A 22040-nucleotide genomic window follows, 5' to 3' on the forward strand; every position below is an offset into this window, starting at 1 on the left:
GGCCGGTGCTATCTTCATTGATATTTCCAAAACTTTTGGTATGGTTGATCAATACCTTCTCCTCGACAAACTATTTACCATTGGTTTAAATCATCATGCCCCGCTTTGGTTCAATGCTAATCTCCGTAATAGACGTCAATGTGTCTGTTTTTTTCCAAGGTTGTCCGTCAGATTATTTAATTGTTGAAAAGGGTGTCCCTCAAGGTTCCACTTATGGACCCCTCCTTTTTAAAATCTTTTTATAAACGGCCTTTTCCAATTCTCTTTATTCTCTTTATGCCAATGACACAGTTTTATACACCTCCCTTTCTAGCATATCTCATATCCAAAAGGCTCTACAGTCTGACGTCAACTGTACCTTATTTACAAGACACATTTGTTCTTTAAACCGCATACACTCCTTGAAGTCTCAGCGCCCTTTGCACAATGGTCATTGCACCGGACTATTGCAATATTAGTCATTCGAACTGCTCTAAGTGCTAGAGGACTCTGCATCATTTTGCACAATTGTTTTTTGTCAATGTCTTTATGTCTCCAAAGTGTTCTGTAAATTGACTGTCTGTTGTACTAGAGCGGCTCCAACTACCGGAGACAAGTTCCTTGTGTGTTTTGGACATACTTGGCAAATAAAGATGATTCTGATTCTGAAGTAGATCTATTTATTCCCGCCTGCCCTTAGTCCTTAGTTGTTGTAACACTACATTTTTCACTGTATGTGATGGGAAAGTATCCATCAGACAAACTTTTTAACAATGTTATTATTGGAACCTGATTGTTCTTTTGGACAATTTACAATCATGGCACGTGAAGAATCAAAGATGGGATACATTGTGATCATCCAAAACAATACTTTTCTAGAAGAATATACAGTATATATTTTTTAACTTTTATTTCCCTGCTAATTTAATAATTCATATTAAATTGTGATTCATAGTGTGCATGAACTCAAACAAATAATGTAGATATTTCTTTAAAATATCAAAGCAACTTGTTTAATGCAAGTGTTTTGTTATAGCGTTTTTGTATATACTGCAATTGTTACGCTGTACACTACTTATCATGCGCTAGTCCAGTCCACATTTAAACCAATTTATTAAGTTGCTGTAATGTTTTTATAGTCTTTAGTTGTCATTTTTATATGACTGAGATGAGTCTTCTTATTATTTATTAGGTAGTGTAATACTTTTTAAAAAGTCACTTTAAAATGTTGATTTTTCTGTCCTTTTTTTATTTAACATTTAAAAAAATATGTTTTGACCTACTCCGCCTCTCGCCCGAAGGCTCCAGCACGCCCGCGACCTGAGTGAGGAGAAGTGGAACGGAAGATGAATGAATGAATGCTTTGACCTGCCCGTTGTTGCTTAACCGTAACGAAAAGGTATTAAGGTGTTCCTCTGACTTTTACTTTCACTGAATCAGATTAATGAATCTGTGATTCTGTTCAGTCTAAGAATCATGACTTTTACAGGCCAGCAGTCATGCACCACCATTTTAAGGTGATGTTAATTGTATTTCTGCTGTTGTTGTGTGTGTGTGTGTGTGTGTGTGTGACCTGTGCGACACAAAATATACACGGCAGAGTGTAAATTAAATTTCCCGTCGTGGGCGCAATACAAAATTAACCTTAATAATCAATCTTTAACAGGGGTCGTGTCAATGGTGTTGATTTGGAATGCTTAAATGAAATGCTTAAATCCATACACGTAGTGGAAATCCTAACATCATATTATGCAGTTATTTTGTAAACCTTTTGGGAAACTGTACTGGGCCCTCTTATCAAATTCAATCTCAGATAGGGAGCGCCCTCTAGCGATTATTTTACAAATATGCAAGAGTCAAAAGAAGGCTAAAGACACATTGATAATAAATAGTCAGTTTAAATTTATGAATACAAAAATGCCGAAGAGCTTAAATGAGTTGGTTCATTTCAAAAGTTGAAACTCATATATGTACATAGATTCACTCGAAACAGAGAGAAATATTTGCACGTTTGGATTTTGTTTGATTTTGATAATTATAGCTTCCGGCGAATGAAAACTCCACAATCACCGTGTAAAGAAGAAAATTGAACATCACCCAAGAAACAATACATATATTTGTTTTCAATAAAAAAGAGGTAGGAATTGGCCTTCATAAAAATCATTTTACCATGTGTTTAATGAATCGTTATATACACTATATTACCAAAAGTATTCACTCACCTGCCTGGACCCGCATATGAAATTAAGTGACATCCCATTTCGAAACCATAGGGTTCAGTATGAGAAATATAGAATTATTAGATATGAATATGAGCATATTATTACAATTAGGCTGCATAGGGCTGCATTTTTCACTTTTTTTTCCGGTCCGCCATGTCAGAATCAGAATCAGAATCAGAATCATCTTTATTTGCCAAGTATGTCCAAAAAACACACAAGGAATTTAGTACTAGTACGACAACAGACAGTCAATTGACAGAGAACACTTTGGAGACAGAAAGACATTGGGAAAAACAGTCACTGAGCAATGAAGGGTTGCTAGTTATCTGGTAATGCCGCTACAATTATTATTTTAGCAAATCAAAGTGCTAGTCCTCTAGCACTTTGATTCGATGACCGCTGTGTAGAAGTGCCCCAGCAGCTCCGGTGGCAGGCCGTGCTTTCTCAGAAGCCGCAGGAAGTACATCCTCTGCTGGGCCTTTTTGAGGACGGAGTTGATGTTGATCACCCACTTCAGGTCCTGAGAGATTGTAATTCCCAGGAACTTGAAGGGCTCGACGGTTGACACAAGGCAGCTGGACAGCGTGAGGGGCAGCTGTGGCGAAAGATGCCTCCTGAAGTCCACGATCATCTCCACAGTCTTCAGCGTGTTCGGCTCCAGGTTGTGTCGGCCGCTCCGCTTCCTGTCGATATGCAGACTCGTCACCGTCTTTGATGAGGCCGATGACAGTGGTGTCATCTGCAAATTGCAGGAGTTTGACAGCCCTGTGCGCTGAGGTGCAGTCGTTCGTGTAGAGAGAGAAGAGCAGCGGCGAGAGGACACAACCTTGGGGTGCTCCAGTGTTGATGCTGCGTGTGGATGGGGCGGCCTCCCCACGCCTCACCTGCTGTGTCCTGCCCGTCAGGAAGCTGTAAATCCACTGGCAGATGGCTGACTTGGAGAAGCTTGGAGGAAAGGAGTTCAGGGATGATGGTGTTGAACGCTGAGCTCAAGTCCACGAACGGGATCCTTCCTCGAAAGTGTCCTTTTCAAATCTACAGTAGAAGGTATTCAAGTCGTTGGCTAGTGTGCTATTGTTCTCAGCTTGGGGGGATCGTCGCTTGTAATTGGTCAGCGATTGGAATGCATGCCAGACTGATTTGGAGTCGTTAGCGCTAACCTGTTTTCCTCTTTGCAATGTGAATTTCTCGAGTCAGATGGTTTCCCCGCTTCGATATGCGTCCTCCTTAGCTTGGCGAAGTTGCTTCAGTTTGCCAGTGAACCACGGCTTGTTGTTGTTGAGTGTGCGAAATGACTTTGTTGGTACACACACATCTTCACAGAAAACTGATATAGGGTGTGGCAGTGTCCGTATATTCATCCAGGCTGCCGGCTGAATTTTCAAAGACGCTCCAAAAAATGAGTTTGACACCCCTGATCTACAGTATACATAGTATAGTATAGTATAGTATAGGGACAGGCAAAGCAATTAAGTGCTCTTCCACTTAATCGATCGTCGTTATTTCAGTATGACTCTTTGGAGAAAAAACAAAATAAAATAAACAAAATCTAGACTCTTCTGCAAAAAATAAAGAGCCAAATGAACGTTTTGGTTCCATTCTATAAATTGCTAACAACATAACGCCCTAGTTCCAAATACAGATATTGTTATTCAGAGTATTTCTTGCATAACATCAAACTGGGCAAAATATATACCAACAGGTCCGGACAAGTTGTTGATTTGGTGGTCTATCATCCACACCTTGACCGACCAAAAGTCATTTTACTTCATCCTATACGCTGCATTTAAATTGCAAAACCATTTTGCAGTGATCTCTTTCCAGAACAATGCAAGAATGTACTGACCCCTGCCCCCAGCCGGGCCCCCACAGCAAAATTGCTCTGGAATACACAAGTCACTTTTTCAAATGCAACTACAATTCCCGAATGCTTTGAGTTGCACCTGCACTTCTATGAGTGATTCCAGGGGGTGGGGGGGGGCGGGGGGGCGGAGGTGATTCTTGTGGACGTTGCTGATGCACAAATGATTTGAATGCAATGCAAATGCAAATTGCAGCTAAATGCATCAGCGGGGCCAATATATGATTGGAAAAACACGAGAGGATAGGCCGGGCCTCCCACGCACGGTGTGTGGAACAATGCACAGACAGAAGGGGGAAACACCCAGCCTGTTGTACCGTTGTTACCCCTGCAGGGGGCGCGCCACAACACACGATTGAAAGGGCTTGAGTAAAGTGTCAGAGCGAGGAGACAGAGCGCGGCTGTCTGCATCCTTTCCGGTGCTGCCTGTCGCCGCAGTGCTTCGCCGCTCTCCCTCCCCGTCTTGCACGTCCGAGTGTGTGCCTTATTGTTGTTGTCGTCCCCCCCCCTGCTCCACCTTCAGTCCTTTCGCGGACGGCAAATGCACACCGCCTTGGCCGCATCCTCGGAAGCAGCAGGACGCGCGCTTCCATCCTAAACTGAGGCGAGCACGCTGCGGATTGGAGCCCGAAGAAAAGCGCGCCGGGGGTGGCAGGAGAAACGCGGAGAGTTGGCCAGGATCTCATTTCGGTAAGTCGTCCTTTTCTGTTATACCTTGAAATAGAGAATATGGGGAATTTCAACGCCCACCACAATGGGACGTGCAAAGTGTTCGTTGTTAAAAACACCATCCCGGCGTTGCCCTCAGACATTCAGTAGACAACAATGTGACTCCCAATGCATCACTTATTGTATTAAAAAGTGCTCTTCTTTGAAAGAAAATAACCCATAGCACACTTGCTACTATGTTGGAAAAACGAACTAAAGTTGTGTTTTAACCTACTGCTTACTCTACACGAGCATGAGTTAAAAAGGTGATACAGGGGTAGTTATAGGACCCTTATCACCCCTTTTGCTTTACTTGTGATGATAAATGGACATTTTGCAGGAGAGAGATTGCACTGGCAGTTTGTCAAGGGCGTGCAATAGATCCTGCTGATGAGCTGGAGGTAGAGCAGGATGAGGAGAGGGGCTGGCGTTATTAGACATGATGGGTACATGCACAGCCGACTGCACGTCAGCACTTTGACGGGGGCATGATGGACGGCAACATCGTGCAGCGAGTAGGGGGGGAAAAAAACTTTGATTATTTACGCCAAGGTCTAACTATTTTTGGCATTGGACTCGGTCTCGTCGGGTGTGCGCTGAGAACAGAAGCGCAAAAAAAGATTTGGGTTGGTGCTTTGGGGGTGTCTTCCTCTAAATGCAGCTCAGATGCAGGACTTTGTGGCTGCAAATGCACCCAAACTCTGTATTGTATACGACAACTGTGAGCGGTGGGAGTGTGTGCCATATACACATATAATCATGTGCATATTTTGCAACCTATCTTCCATTATTTGCAAAAAAAAAAAAAAAACTCACCTATTTGCAGTTTTTGTGCTCAGGCCTAAGCAATGTCTGACACAAAAATGTTGCTTTGGCGCAATGTGGTGCTGGCCGTCCTGCGTACTAATGCCAAGAAAAGCAAAACGTATGAAGTTTGAAATGAAGTGTCGTGATATATGCTGAGGTCTCGGCGGGCGGGGGGGGGGATAACTTCAGTCAATCCCCCCCCCCCCCCACTGATGATCAGCATCACCAGCGTTGTGTAGCAATACAACTTTGCACGCCAGAGGGTCTAGAATTCAATCATTTGGTCTTATGAGATTTGCTGATGGCACTCGTGACTGCGGACAAACTTTGAAGTCCCCCCCCCATTTCCCTCCTCCCCCGAAATATTCCAAACAGCTGAGATTGGCTGGCGATCAGTCAGCTGGGAGAGGCTCCAGCTCACCCGCGCCTCTAATGAGCGGTATAGAAAATGGATGAGCGGAATTCCAAAGGGTGGCATTTGACTTCAGAGGTTCCGCTTTAAGTGACAAACCGTTGCACCCCTTATTACCATCATCAGTGTATTCTTGTGCCGTATTTCTCTTTGTCACATACATGCAACAGCCTCCCATACACCTCCCTTTCGGAAATTTCCTAAAGATGAGCTTCTTTTCTGTCTCTTGCGAGCATGCGAAGCCTCGTCCTTTCGTTGCGGACACAGATTAGGCTAATTCGCACAGCATCTCGGGATGTTTAATCGCTACGCAGCGGCGGCACAACACAGCGGTCTTTATAGTGTTGGAGATGAGACAGGGGGCGGGGCAAAGCTTGCCGCCGGTGCCTATTGATCGGGCGGCGCGGCCGCTGGCCGGCGTCCACGAGGATGGAGTGCCGACGACCGTCCGAAGAGCGGCCATGATGAGCTGGCCGCGGAAGAGGGACGCTGACGACCAGGGAGGAGTTTGCATCAATAGTTAGTCCGCCTGAAGCTAAATAGTTGGGGTGGGGATTGTTTCATTGCTCAGCCACTTTGTCAGGAACCTGTCGAGACCTGGCGCCAAAATGACCTTTCCCTCTTTTCCGCTTTGATTTTTTCTTTTTCCTGCAAATGATCGGAAAAGTCAGACGGCACACTGAGCAGCCAGTGAGTGAGACTCCTTTGACCTCCCTTTTCAAGTGCACAGCACCAAAATGCTTTTGCCTTGTATGCAGTACTTCACGAAGAAAAGATCCATCCTGCTTCCCCTTGACTCCAACACAAACTAGACAGATTTTGTCTCAGTGCTGTGTTATCAAAGATCGTGTACTTATCAGATGAGGGAATCAATTAGGCCGAATTTACCCCACTTGCTGCCACCGTCAATTATATTGCCTATTTAAGGATGGACACGCCTCTAATGTATCATTTTACATCCCATTTAATGGTCTATGCTCTTGCTGTAGTTTAGATTTACAACTGGTGTTTTTGTGTGTGTGTGTGTGTGTGTGTGTGTTGATTCGCGTTGTTTGGGGAGACGCGGGTGTGTCAACAATTTGTGTATTTTGAGGATGTCAAGCGTGCATTGTTGGGCGTAGGCCGTTCCGATCTGCATTTAAGCTGCATTTGCTTTGGCGATACATTTGGAAGAGGCCCGATTCCATTGGGAGAATATCCTACTCCAACATAACCGAATTGTCTAACTTGGAACCATGCAGTCTAAATCCAACCTTATGTGATACTTTTTTGGAGGCCTGTGCCCAACCCAGCTTAAGCACTAATATGCAATTAATGCTTTGTTAGAAGCAAGTGTGCGTGTGAACAAGTATTCTCTTTTAATGTTTCTGAGGAACAACTATAAACGTTGAACGCTCAACTCCCGACATGTACACTATGAAAACATTTTTAGATGAACAACTGTACGATTGTGAAGGCAGCACTCAGCATTCACGAATGTGATAGAGTAGTATTCAGGCGAATGCATGGCTCACAGCATTAACCCATGCAATACTCACGCTACTTGACTCTCAGTATTTATGCTATACGAAAACATAAAGCTTGTTGACGTGGAGCAAAAATAGTTGGAATGCCGGACTTCAGTGTACACACCATGCGACCTCAGCAATACTATTGGGGATGCTTAGTAAAATATTTAGCATAGTGGTTTCGTGCAGGCAGCGCGCGTTCGATTCCCACTCGTTAATGGCACGAATCTGAGTGTGAATTATTATTATTTTTTTTCAAATGTATCTTCAGTCTCTTCGCAAAACAGTCACTGCTCTTCGAGCGATGCGCTGCATTTACGGAATGACTGACTTTGAAGTTGAAAAGAAAAGATTAAACAAAAAAAAGACAAAGTGAGACATTTCGGATTGAACGCTTTCTCTTTCATCTAAGCGTGTGTCAAGGGTAGACCGCAGCAGCTGAGTGACACTGGCTGTGAACTTGCCCGGTGTTTTGATTAGATTTTGATGGACTCATGGGAGGTGTTGACAGCCTCCATATGCTCATCACTCATTCCCGCTTCTTGTCATGAGTGGACGACGACGAGCCAAGCGCAATGACATTCAAATAATAATAAAAAACAAACAAACAAACACAACAACACAAAGTACAGTTGCTAATGGACACTTTTACAATGTGTTACAAGATTAAATACACGTTACACGCCATTAAGCCTGTAGCATCGCTCTTCTTTCCCCTCACAGTAGTACATTATAGCATCCAGCATGGCTGTCCTTTGAGACCACATTTAACTAATAATCTATCTTGTTCTTAATTGTGTCCATTTGAATCACTAATGTGTAATCATTGCTGTTTTCTTTGTAACTGCTGATGACGGCAATTGGCCCTATTCCAAACAATGAAAATACAGCCCCTTTTCGATTCCAGCATTTAAAACGTAATGGTTTTATAGTCGTACGCGATTTAGGTTGAACATCTTAAATGTATGTATCGTCCTAAAGATGTCCATGAGTGGCAAGAGGAATTCTTCACAGCCCACAAGGAACGTTGGCCCGTTACTGAAATTTTGACCTCTACACGAAGCAATCGAAGCGTGATCACGCGCTCATTGATAGTTTTTTTTCATAACCAGTATCATAAAGCTACTTATTAATGTGCTTGTACTGCATACTTTGTTTATGCTCATGGCCACAACTTAAGTTACACCTGATATGCAGTAGCGGTTTATGGCATGTGCATTATGTGTGCCCGCACTTGGCGGCATGGCTGGGGGGTGGTGGCAATGCACCCTAAAAAAAAATTTTTTTTTTTTCTATTGCGTAATGGTATGAGATGTCAATCGTGGGTGTGCACGGGGAATTTGCACCCCCGTGTGGAGTCATGCTCTGCAGCAGAGATGCAGGTTGGGGGTGGGGAACTAAAGGGAAATGTGTATTACACTCAAACATGGCGGGAAAAAGGCCATCAGGTGCACAATTTTGAAAGAAAAGAAAAGAAATGAGCAAAGAACGCACATATGAAAACAGCTTTAATTTTTTATTAACTATATTACTCTATGTTGTTATTCTATGGGGGTTCCAACTTACATTTGTCTAGACCCTGTCATGAAGCGTTTATTATATATTATATAATCCTTAACATGGCGGCACGGTGACCGACCGGTCAGCACATCTGCCTCACAGTTCTGAGGACCGGGGTTCAAATCCCTGCCTGTGTGGGTTTTCTCCGGGTACTCCGGTTTCCTCCAGCACGCCCACGACCCTCGCGAGAAGTGGTACAGAAAATGGGAAACACAGTCAAAATGATTGGAAGAAGGTTACCTTAATTATTTTGTTTCACGTGCGATGCAATAGTTGTGTGTTTTTTTTAATTTTCTGTTTGTTTCCTTGATTCTAGTTATTCTTTGCTGTTGCTGTGTTCTTATTTGTTTATAATTCAATATATTTTAAAGAAAATATAAGGTCCGCACTAGTTTTATTTCCATCAGTGTGTGTGCGTTTAATAATTTTGAAAAAAATGTAATGCTCACTTTTGAGTGACAGAATTTTGACATTGACACTCATTACAATTATGACTATTCTCATGTTTCCTAATTTATTAAAAACTCTAAAAAAAAAAACTTTGAAAGATTGTCCTAATATTTTAATTTGTTCTTGCATTACAACACTTTTTGTACTTTTACCACTTTATTCTTGTACTTTTATTCTTTTTTTTTTACAGTGTGGCACCTTTATACTCTTTCATCAAAAACAAATGTTGTTGTTTATTGTTGTGGTTTAGGTTTGCAGCGGTGTAAAACAACAGTTGCTCATGACCAGTGAGAGCTTTTTCTAGTATTTAATACCAATCCCAACGCATTATATAGACCTCTTGTTACGAGCCTTATTCATTTTGTAACTTTGTACCTAATACTATTGTAGTTCTTATGAAGCTCACCTATTGGCTGACTGGAGATGTGCCCTTCCCTTGCACCTCAAGTGTAACCTCACCATCTGTCGACCTCCCATTAAATTCCCAAAAGGGTTGTCAGACATTTTTAGCGTGTATACCATGTGTCAACCTTATCCTGAGACATAGGTGTTCAAAATAAAACGAAATAAATCGCTTTGACATTGCACAGGCCGCAGATAATGTGGGGAACAGGATTTGTGAATAAAGTCTCTATTCAAGATGGATAAGACTGAAGACGCTGTTTTAAATCCTTTCAATCGGGTGTGACATACACACTGGTCAAAAGTAAGGCTAAGCGAGATTTTTCTTTTTCGCACGTCTGGAGTGCTCTTGTGCTTTTAATCTCCCCATTCCAAACGCAATGCCCTCTTTTGTCATTTCTAATGGAAAGAAAAGGTGCAAGAAGTATCTAGCTTTGGGCAAAAACTATCAATTTAAGTTTCCATTGACTCTGGCAGAGTAGTTTGACAGTGAAGGAGGTTTCTAAAGCATCACAGCATTCACAATGTTGTTATGTGTTGTAAATGGTAGTGATTAATGACAGTGAGATTTGGAGATAGCGATGCGTCAGCATTGGACCGGTTCCAGCAGGGCGGCAAAGTGTGTGTGGATGCCTTCTAGTGTGTTTTCCGCTTCTGATTCTCTCGCTCCTTCTTCTAATGAGCTAGCCACAGATGGGTCTCCCTCCATCATCCCTCCTCCTCCTCCTCCTCCACTCTATTGTCCTCCCTATCAGCTTGCAGGCAAAGAAAGAAGTCAAGAAATGATGGTGGAAAGAGAGGTGGGGAATATGTGAAGTGACAAAACAGCGTGAAGGTGCACTAGGTTAAGGATGCAGGTGACAGAAGAGGGAATTCACAGGAAGGGGTAAGTGGCGAAAATGATGGGGGAGATGGAGTGTAAAGTGAAAGACTGGGAGGTGGAAAATGGAGAGCTTGTGATGGAGCCTGTGAGGGAGAAAGTGCAAGAAACGTCACACGCAAAACGAGGGGCTATGAAAAGTAGAATACAGTATATAAAACATGCACAGATTCAAGAACTGCAGTGAGAGCAGTCTAACTGTTTGGATCCCAGCCGTGACATCACATCTGGGCCTCACTCACTGTACCGGCTGAGCTGCATTCATAATTGGCTCATTTAGCAGGTGTGCCAGAGTTAATTTAGCATCAAAGTGGAGCCTTAGATGCACAACACACAGAACGTTGCTAAGTCAGGTGCTTCCACTCCCGGAAGTGATGCACTTTGTCCTTCAGGATAACAGCATAATACGGGCAGTGTGATGTTAACTGTGTAAATGTTGCAAACTTTACAGCCTTCTTGATAGATACTTTATCATCAACAAGTGTACTCATTTGATTCCTGTCATTTATCCTATGTTTGGGTTCACTTACCAATCTGTATTTGGTTGTTCTTTGTCTCTCACATACACATGCACGGATGCACACACGCACACACGCACACACACGCAATATTACATTGCTACTGCATGTGGCCTAACTGACCTCAATCAAGGAACCTTCTACTCATTGAAAAAAAATATTTGCGGCCCTGTAGATTTGTATTTGTGTACCCTTGCTTTCAATTGTCCGTAGGTGTGAATGTGAGGGTGAATTGTTGTTTGTCTATACTGTATGTGCCCTGCAATTTGCGGGTGACAAGTCCAGGGTCTACCACGCCTCTCGCCCAAAGTCAGCCGGTGTAGGTTCCACCTCACCCGTGACCCAAATGGGGAAAAGCGCTGTAGAAAATGGCTGTGTGCATGTGTAGATAAACAACCATTCACACTCACGTTCACACTTATGGACAACCTATGGCCCTTTTCACACTGCACTTGGTTTACGTGGCGTTCACAGTGGGCTGGTAAAGGGTGTCCGTATTTGGCGCTGGTCGCTAAGCTACCCAACAGGTTTTCTACACGCCTTTAAGTGTCCAACTCTTCCAAAATCTCTTGCTGTGTGAAATCACTTCTCCACCACCTCTCCTATTGGACGCACCGCCCGCTTTGCGCACTGCCACACGACGCGGCGTGGCGTTCCTTCATTGCGCCGAGACAGCACTGTACACAATGAATGGGTTGCTCGCTGGCCCATTGCACTCTGCTGAGTGTAAAAAAGGCCTACATACCTAACATGGAAGTTTTTGACGGCAAGATTCAAACCCTAAATCGTAGGACTGCGAAGCAAACGTGCTGACCACTCTTCCTCCATGCTCCCCTTGGGGATGGATGATTAATGAAATTCTCTTGATCAAATATGGGGAGAGTGTCAGTAAGTTCTTTTTTAGAAATGATTTTTTTTTAATGGGATGAGAGGATAACTCTCTTTGGATGCCAGTGTTTCTCCTGTCGCCATAGTCAGAATCAGAATAAGAATCATCAGAATGATTTCATGCAAAATTTTCACAATGTTGGAAGAAAATACTACATTGACCACTACCACTTGTGGAACAAAATGATTTATCCCAGAGTGTTGTCTGCATGTCTGAGAGAAGAGCAGAACAATAAGGTTTCACTGCCAAGTGTTTTATGAGGTTATTTATTTACTGATGTGTGTTGACGATGGTCCACAGCTCCAGCCAGTCTTGGCTCCTGTTGTCTGCACCATTTGATTTCATTTTCTCTGAGCTAACAGGCTTCATTCTCCATCGTGTGTAAAGATGCTGTCACTGTAAGCTGCCTACGCTCGATGCTGATGTTTACAATTTTACATACCGTCACACCAAAATGTTGATATATTTTTTAAAAAGGGATAGGATTTAAGAATTGTACACCTTGATTGATTTCACAATACAAGTGTTTCTCTTGTGGTCTGGACCTTTGTGCTGAAATGAGTTATGAAGGCATTGACTATTGATGCAAGCAGCAGTAGTATACATGTTTTGCTGTGGTGCTGTTGGTGGGTGCTAAATTATATATTACAAATGTGGCAGGAGCAAAGCTTAGGTCATAAAGTTGTTCATAAAGTTGCAGTGGATGCATGAGAATGTAAGCGTCTCAGTGAAAATATTTGAAGAAGTTATTTTTTGTTATTCTTTCTTGAAATGTATTGATCATTTTACACGCGAGACTGTCCCAGGATGCACATGTCATTAAACAACGAGTCCCAGCCCTGGAACATTGAGTCCCTGCAATTTATCGACACGGAATACAGTTACGGTAATCCTCCGCTTTTTATTACAGTTGTTACTCTTTAATCTTTTATGCTGTTTGTACAATATTTTGGTGTCACCCATTGCTCTTGCTATCACTCAATATATTGTGTGTTTAGGCCTGCCACGATAGCAATTTTTCTGAGAACAATATATTTTCCCAACAACTTTTTCCCATTTTAGAGGTTCTGTTTGTGTATGTTTGAAACCTTTGTTTTGGTTCACAATGGCGTTTCACATTTTATAAGCACTTTTAATAAGAGCGCTGAGTGGGAACTTCCTACTGAGAAGTACAAACAAAAATGACTCTGCCTGTTCCATTGTAAGCACCATCTGTTCCAAATTTTCTCTTCCTTTTTCGGTCATTTTCTGATCTTTCTCTGTCTTTAACGGAACTTACACGGAACGGAACTCTCCTTGTCTCGGTCTGGTCTGTACCCAATCAGGGATTTCAGTAATTACCGCCTGCGATGCAGATTTGATTGGCTGAAAGGGTGGCAGAACTCGCACGTGATTGGTCGGTACAGTTCATCACTTTCGTAAAGCTTGAAATATGTTGCACCGCTTCAAACAGAATCATAACTTTTCTTTTTTGGCTATGGTGTGGGTCCGTTTGGTACTGGGTCTGGGCACGGACATTGCGCCGGTGAAACTCTGTTTTAAATGATGTCGCAACAATTGAGCGAGCCAGAGTGAGTTGTTTAGCTCCGTAGCACACGAGGGCTAGCAAACATAACAAATAGTTCACTTTCCCTAAAATGTCCCAGTTGTTTGCATCTACCGAGCCAAAGCCGTTCCGCCAGCGGCTCGCTGCGTCGTGAGCGGCACACCGGGTGTTACCACAATGAGGAAAATTCATCGAGTCCGGAAAAAGAGGTTTTGTGTCCACTATATTTATGAAACGATAACCCGCTCTACTGTTCTCCTGATTGGCGAGCACCGAGACAGTTGTTTGTTTGTTTGTTTGTTGTGGCCTCTTCATTGCATGTGATATCTCCAAAGTGAACATTGATTTCACTCATCTCTGTCTGGATGTATCATTTATAATGTTAACAACAATCGCCGTTGATATATGCATATGATTTAACTTACATGTTGCGCAGCTCATGGATTTTAAAGGGCTTATGTACGTGCTAATGCCTCAGCTCTTTTGTCTACTGCTTATTACAAATGGAGTGAGTAACATTTCTCCGTGTAGTATCATATTTTAAAGCATTTTTTTTTTTTTGCACCCACAAGCCACCACTATTGTAATGCTTATCAATTATAGATGGAGTCTAGCTGGTTTGCGATACAGTGTGTGGTCTATTGTGTATTTCATGCACACGCCAAACAAAAAGATGCGACTGGATGCATGATTAAGCCAACACTAAGCAACGGAGAATCAGAAATGAGTTGGCGATTTGGTCGCTCACACAAACAAAAAGCTTGACACAATTTGGAAAAATGATGGTGACTTTTCAAATGCCACCTGGTATTGAATTTGTGCTGTCATTTATATTTCTTTGGGCTATGGCTGATTGTGCATGATTTGGCTCTGCTAATGAACTCTAGTCTGCTATAGTCACAAGGCATTCAGATGTATGCAAGCCCCCCCCCCCCCCCCCCAAAATGCCTTAACAAAAGACCACAGTCTTCGACGCAAGGCAAGCGATACCCCACACTGTTGTTCAGGCCAATTAGGCTCACGATTTGCAGGCTTTAGAGTGGCAGACAGGCATTCTCAAAGGGAAAAAGAAATGAAACAAATATACAGACATGCACAATATCTGTCTCTCTGTGCTTCCCTCTGTCTCACTGGACCGTGCGGATACAAGACGACACGGTTGAGCTTATTTACTTTCTAGTTGCACACGTCCATGTGGCACCCAGGGAATAGAATGCATGTATATTCACTGTGATTATTTGAGACTGCATTGGATTTTATTGGTTTTCTGCAATGCAAATTTGCATCACAAGTGATTAATTTTTCTCCTGATGTATTTTCCGATGTCATCACTTTGTTGTATCATGTCAGATCAATATTTAAGAGTGGCATTGATATTGAAGAGAACACAAAGTAAACCACACTTTGAATGTAGGTTACTTCAGCTGGACCCATGTTTAGAACATTCTTCATGTTAGAAATGTATTTATTTACTACAAATAATGTATCTTGTATCAAAAGTGACAGGCAGAACAATTCCTGTGTCAAAACTTGTGGATCCACCTGTTGCTTCTACAAGTGTTTTATATATATATATATATATATATATATATATATATATATATATATATGTCAAACTCAGGCCCGGGGGCCAAATTTGGCCCACGATGTAATTATATTTGGCCCGCAAGACCATATCAAATGTGTATTAGAGCTGGCTCGCCAGTATATAGCACATTCGCCACTAATATAACAAATCACAGAATGCTTTGCTCCGCTACTGTGTTGGCCCATCAGTCTAGACCGGCGAGCGGCCCTTCCCTTTCTGTTGCAGTCGTTAGCAACTATGCTAACAGTCTCCTCGAGCAAATTTACACTTCCCTTTCCCAAAAATGGCCAAACGAAAGATGGACAACTTCCAAGACAGGTGGGAGGCAGATTGTCTGTTCTTTAAAGTAAAAGACAGACCTGTTTGCCCTGTGCAGAGCAACGTGGCTGTAACAAAGAATATAACATAATTGAATTAATGTTTTTTTTTTTAATGCCCTTTATCGACTCCTAGGCACGGACTGTTAATAGTTTGAAGTCTGGATTTTTATTGAAGGACATTCTCATTTTTTTGGGTTATTTTGTTGTTGGCCTTTGAAAACATATTGACATGAAAAGGAAAGGTCTTTGGAGATAAATAAATAGAAGAGGGAGAGACAAGAAGAAATTGAAACTTTTCTTAATGATCTAAACATTCCTCAATTAAACACAGACACTAAGGACAGTCTTGACGCCCCGTTAACCATCACAGAATTACATAGTGCATTAAACAAATATGCAGTCAGGAAGAGCGCCTGGCCCGGATGGAATTTCGGTCGAATGTCTTTAACATTTCTGGTCAATACTAGCGCCTCTATTTTTAACAACAGTCAAGGAGATAAAAGATAAAGGTCAAATTAGTAACCATATGAACACAGCTGCAATCAAAGTACTACTAATACCAGGCAAAGACCGCACTCTCCCGGCTAATTGTCAACAGCCTATTCGTGTTTGTAGTTATCCATCCGTATATTTTCCATATTGCTTGTCCTGTTCAGGGTCACTGGGAGCTAGAGCCTATCCCAGTTGACTTTGGGTTAAAGGCAGACTACACTGGTCGCCAGTCAGTCACAGGTCACATAGAGACAGACAGCCCTTCACACTGTCAATGGAAACTGAACCTGAAACTGGCCTCCAGGGAACTGAGGCAAATGTACCACTACACCATCAGTAACTATAGTTATACAAAAAATAAATTGACTTTTCATCAGTTATGGCACATTAGCAAAGACCACAAGAGGCCAGACAGCACCAGCTAGCCCTACAACTGTGTAACACACATGACCAACCAATGGCTATATCCTGGTGTGAAGGCAGTAGTCACTCGGGAAAAGGTACTCCCACCCTTGGTGTCTTGTCTTTGTTAGACGTTAAAGTGAGGGTCAGAAGGTTCCCAATAAGAGTACATTTTTTTTCATCTAAGCCCAGTAGTAGTAGTTTAGAATCCATGGTAACTACTTGCCAGGTCACTCTAGTTGCCATGACAACACAAAGATCACAAGTTCAATGTTATAATACGCCAGCAGGTATTGATTATGAGCAATGAGAGTGGAGAATGACCAGTGTGAAACTTCCACGTCTAAAGTTGCTCACTATGAAAACAATTCTATAAATGTAGTGGGCCGAAGGTGTGATGAGTGAGATCTAATTAACTTTGGCCTCCAGGAGACGCAGCTGATCTAGCTTTACAGCCCAGTGACCTCTCCAAAGGGACATTTGAAATGCTAATTTAATAGCAGTAACCTGCCATACATGAGTGGTGGGAGGATGACAGAAGTGTGCACACATAGCTGTGACCCGTGACCCCCGTCATGCTTAATTTTCTGAGGCGGTTCTGTTGGTAAAAGCCCAATCAATAGTGGTGTTATTAAATGCCAGGGCGCCAGTGTTAGCCTGCAAACACAAAGTTAATAAGGCGCCTTTAATCTACTGTGCTGCCATAGTTTGGAGCGTGCTACTGTGTGGATTTTATTACCAAGCTGTGTGCAAATTGGACAACAAAACAAGCTACTAATAATAAGTCTTATGTGAGTCTAGCCAATTACAGTCCAAGCCAGTATAAGGACATACATGAAATATTTTGTCACTCACAAATGAGAGTCCATTTTAGATGTAATTGAAATGTAATGTAGTGTCAGTCGGTTGTGGATTTTTCATGTCGAGTTAACGACACTGGGAGTTTTAATATACTACTATGAAAGGATGTGTTTCGTAAGGTGGATATCAATAAGAATTTTTTTTATCAGACACAAATAATGCACACTTTGCACCATCTGATGAGATCTGCCTTGTACTTCAAGGTAGCAATTGTAATGTTTGAACTGAGAACGTTTCTGAATATCGATCTGAAACAGAACAATGAATGAATCCCAACCCTTTTCTATCCCCCTTGTCCTCTTTAGGGAAATGGCTAACTGTAGCATATGCTACCTGACGTTGGGCCAGAGGTGCCCTACACCCCCTAGGTGGGATACACCCTTGATTGGTAGCAGGCCAATTGGAGTGTATAGCCAAACAACTACTTTCATTCACACCTGTACCAGGAGAAAACCCATCCAAGCACGGGGGAATGTGCAAAGTCTAAACAGAGATTCAAACTGGACTGTGTCGCAGATTTTCTAACACAATTTAACTGTGCTGCCTGCCTGAATAAATAACAGTGAGTGAAAATATTGTTGTGACGGCTGTAATGTGATTAACCTTTTGCTTATTAGCCCTTTGCCTGGGTTCACCTTGACTCTGTGTGTTGCCATACTTGCTGAATTAGCATTCTTTGACCTCTGTAAAAAGCCAGCAATGTCAGTAGGGTGAGAAAAGAGGTGAGGAAATATGTCCCTCAGAAACACAAAGCTGTGTCAATGATGATCAGAATTACAGAGAAGGCGCTTTCGAATTCTGTCGGAGCGCGGAGGCCCTTCGCGCTTTCTGAGGCTCGGCAGTGGGCAGCAGCAGTGGAATTAGCTGGGAAAATCGGCTTGAAGCTGGCATCCACGGTGTGAGATCTATCCGGAGTTGGAGAAATCTTGTTATGGGAGTTTGAGTGAAACCACCTGCAAGCCTTAACATGTGCGGTACATGGCTCTACGCAAGTCTAATTGACTTTATCGCCATGGCCACATGGGTTTGTTTACCTCGGTGGTCGTTTTATGTATTAATTTTAAACCAATCTTTACATTTCCGTCTCAGTACAACATGACTAATTAACTGAGGATGTTGCGCATTGTGTTGTGATCCATCTTTCTGTTTTCATCTGTCTGTCTGCGTCTCTATCTATCAGAAACACCCTCCACACACATTGCTTGGGGTCAGCGTCAAGCCAGGAAGCGTTACAACTCACCAAGGTCCCATATGCCTCTTGTGGTAATAGCCTAGACTAAGAACATCATCACCCCCCTGAGGAACAGCGATAGACAGAGAGGAAAAATCCACAATGAGTGCTTGAGGATGGAATAGCAGTGGCTGAATTGGTGATACAGTACTGTGCAAAAGTCGTTTGAGCAGTGCTATAATGAACATATAATGAACTTTATATTGGATAAATGAATATTACAGATCACGCACAATAGTAATATTATTAGCCAATGATGATTTTTTTTCATGATCAGTTTTACTTGCAGCTCAAAGCCATTACGCAATGGGCTCTATTTTCGTAGACAGCACAGCTGCACTTCAGCGTAAAAACTAGCAAATCTTGATTTTCGGTCACCAGTGGTTTTCACCAGCTCATTTAATAAGGGTACCTGCTAACGTTCAATGCGTCTGTCACACGCGGATTGCTGTGCCCGCTTCTGCATATAGCGTAGAGATGTCTTCATGGGAGACTTTTGCACCTTTCTTAAAGGCATTGAGAGAAGTCGCTTCGATTGGGCAGGATTGAAGTTGGCTGTGATGACGCCCACACCAGTGCAGACGTCCCGCTTTTAAATGCGCTGGGGCAGTATGCTGGTCCACAAAATTAACCAAACTGCGTCTAGCCCGCCTCCTTGCAGAGGAGGATTTGTGCTAGTCACGAAAATAGAGCCCATCAAGTTTAATCGTACTGTCTGTACTGTCTGTGTCTGTATTTAAATGGGATCTTGTTGATTTAGAATGAGTCAGGAGCATCTGACTAACCTCTCTCCTACTATTCCCATCAGACGTTTCCTTGTGTGTCTGACTTTCACTTTTGTGGCATGTGTTTGTGTGCACATAAACACATTTTGTCTTTCAACAGTTAGCCCGTCAAACCATCTGCCCTAAGGCCTTTTGGCTTGTGACAATGGACACAGAGCTCTATTGTTTTGCTTGTGATTCAGTTATTACACAGAGATTAACACAGTGGAAGATGCCACTGACACCCAGGGGCTTTGGACCCAGCGACAGACTGACAGACAGGAGAGCGAGAGACTTTATCATGTCTTTCTCCCTCCCTCTCCCTCTCTCCGTCTGTTTCACGGTGCTTCTGACAGACACATACATAGTTGCACATGATGTTACACGCTTATTCAGACATTGCCAAACAAACAGTTGCAATTACGATACAAAAACAAGACGCGCACAAACACCCAGACACACAGTCGGCCACCGACTCCTCCGGAGGGATGTGTTCAGTGGCTGATAAGGGCGAGAGCATTAGAACAGAAATGGCAGCCCAGTGGCATCCGGTCATTGACACGTGCACACACAAAGACATGCCTCTCAATGCAAACACGCTCATTAGAACAGTTTGCATGAAAGAGATGGTTGAACTTTAAAGGCTTGCAAAAAGAAACAAAGCGAACCAATGCACAGACGCAGGGAGGAACACACGAACGAGTGAGTGAGCGAGAGGCTGACGTCATGTTGGGAAGGATGAGGTTGGGTACCGGTGGGACCACTTGTGTTCCCTCCTCTGACAGACGTAAGGTACCTTGGTGCGATCAAACACAAGCCGCAGGAAGATTTTGTGCTCTGAGCAGCTGAAGGAGCGTAGAAATAACATCTACATCCACTGTGCTGCACTCCTCCATCGGTATCACGTCACATCAATTACTGTTGCTGCATTTTTAGATAGCAAACATTCTACTTGCTTTATTTAGCTACCTTACACGTGGATGACCAAATATTAGAAATCGTCTCTCGCAGTTCAACACCGCTGCAAACTGCAACCTTAATGTTAAACATATTGTTGCATTACTACATCTCTGTAATAAAGAAACGTGAAAAACTGAGCATTTTGTCTTTGTAATTGGAGTATTTTTGTTTCAACCTTTGGCCAAATTTAGAGTTAAAATGCATTTGTTTTAGCTGGCAATGACACAAGGAAGTGAAAACATGTGAGTTGCTAATTAAGGAATTGCTACAGGTATTTTGATTATGTAATACATTCTGATGAAATATTCCGTATACAAACAAATCCGATTCTTCCCCAATACATTCATATCCTATATGAAACGAAACTTTTATACAGCAGTCTTTAAAACGTAACATATAATCTATTCTAATTGGGGCTGCAACTAACGATTATTTTAATAATTGATAAATCTGTCGATAATTTTTTTTCAATTCATCCATGAATCAGATAAAAAACTAAATTTCCAGCCATCTATTGAAAATGACATTAATTTGAATTGACAATTGAAAATGCACAAACCTGAATTATTATTCAGTTACTGGTTTGCTTCAACATGTCAGAAAATAGGCAAAAATGTTGATACTTTGTTTTCCAAAGTAAAATCAGATGTTTGCAAATGTCTTGTTTTGATTGAACACAAAAGATAATCCGTCTGCTTTCACGAAGGACTACAGAAATATGAGAATATTTATTATTGAGAGGCTGAAATTCCGAGGATTTTGAAAAGGTTAACGTCTCTTAACGATTAAGTATTTATTAAAATAAATGAATTTAATATTTGGTTAGTTGTTGATTAATGGATTAATTGTTTCACCTTTAATTCTAATAACAAAATGCAATACAACCTGAATGTCTGGTCTTTAGTCAATCAACAACCACACTTACACCTACGGGCTATTTCGTCTTTGTTTCCAAATTAGGAAATAGTAATGACCTGTTCAATGGTTCAACCCTTGTTAACTGTAACTGTTGAAATAAATATATCAACATTATGTGTTCACTGGCCAGTACTCCGGTGTGACAAATAAATTGTGAGCCACGATCATTTTAAATGGTGCCTCTGGCAGTCTCATATCCTCCAGTTCAGGTTGCCTTTGTATTTAATTGCATTAACAGCTCGTGATTGCTGCATGAGTGTGTGTTTGTGAGTGCTGTCACGCCAGGTGTACATCATGCGTGTATTAAATGTCAAATGCTGCAAGGGATGAAATGTGCGAATAGGTGCTCATACAGCCGTATCCCCTACAAAGCCTCCAACAGCGGATTCCACCCCCGTCCCTCCCAAGTTCCTCACAGCTTTGAAACTGACAAACTGCCTTGATAGATTTCCCACAAAAACAGGAGCACTATAGCCAGGAGTAGAGTTTTTATATTTGAATATATCCTAAAAGTTGGAAGATGTCTCAAGGCAATTGCATGTGCAATGGTTATTACTGTGGCAGAGCCCACAACAGGAAAGGTACTGTGATATATTTATTACTTGTAATTCAAACCAATAGGGCATTGCATAGATGTTGTTTCCAACCTTTCTGGCTTTTAAAACAACTGTTATGTAAAGTGTGTAAAGTGTGACACAGTGTGCAAGCAGTTACATATTCATACTGTAAATGATGAAAACTGTAGCAGTAAGTAAAGTCCTC

General features: G+C 42.2%; 1 protein-coding gene across 1 annotated transcript in view; it reads left to right on the plus strand.

Moving 5' to 3' along the window:
* Positions 1–3182: 3182 nt before the first annotated feature.
* ctnnd2a (catenin (cadherin-associated protein), delta 2a) overlaps positions 3183–22040 on the plus strand; it is a 215704-nt gene continuing 196846 nt past the window's right edge. The window contains exons 1-2 of the mRNA XM_061666667.1: positions 3183–3248; positions 4586–4752. The gene's annotated coding sequence lies outside the window, so the exon portion shown is untranslated. The remainder of the gene's footprint in view (positions 3249–4585; positions 4753–22040) is intronic.

Source organism: Phycodurus eques, chromosome 21 (genome assembly GCF_024500275.1).
Source record: "Phycodurus eques isolate BA_2022a chromosome 21, UOR_Pequ_1.1, whole genome shotgun sequence".
Taxonomy (NCBI): domain Eukaryota; kingdom Metazoa; phylum Chordata; class Actinopteri; order Syngnathiformes; family Syngnathidae; genus Phycodurus; species Phycodurus eques.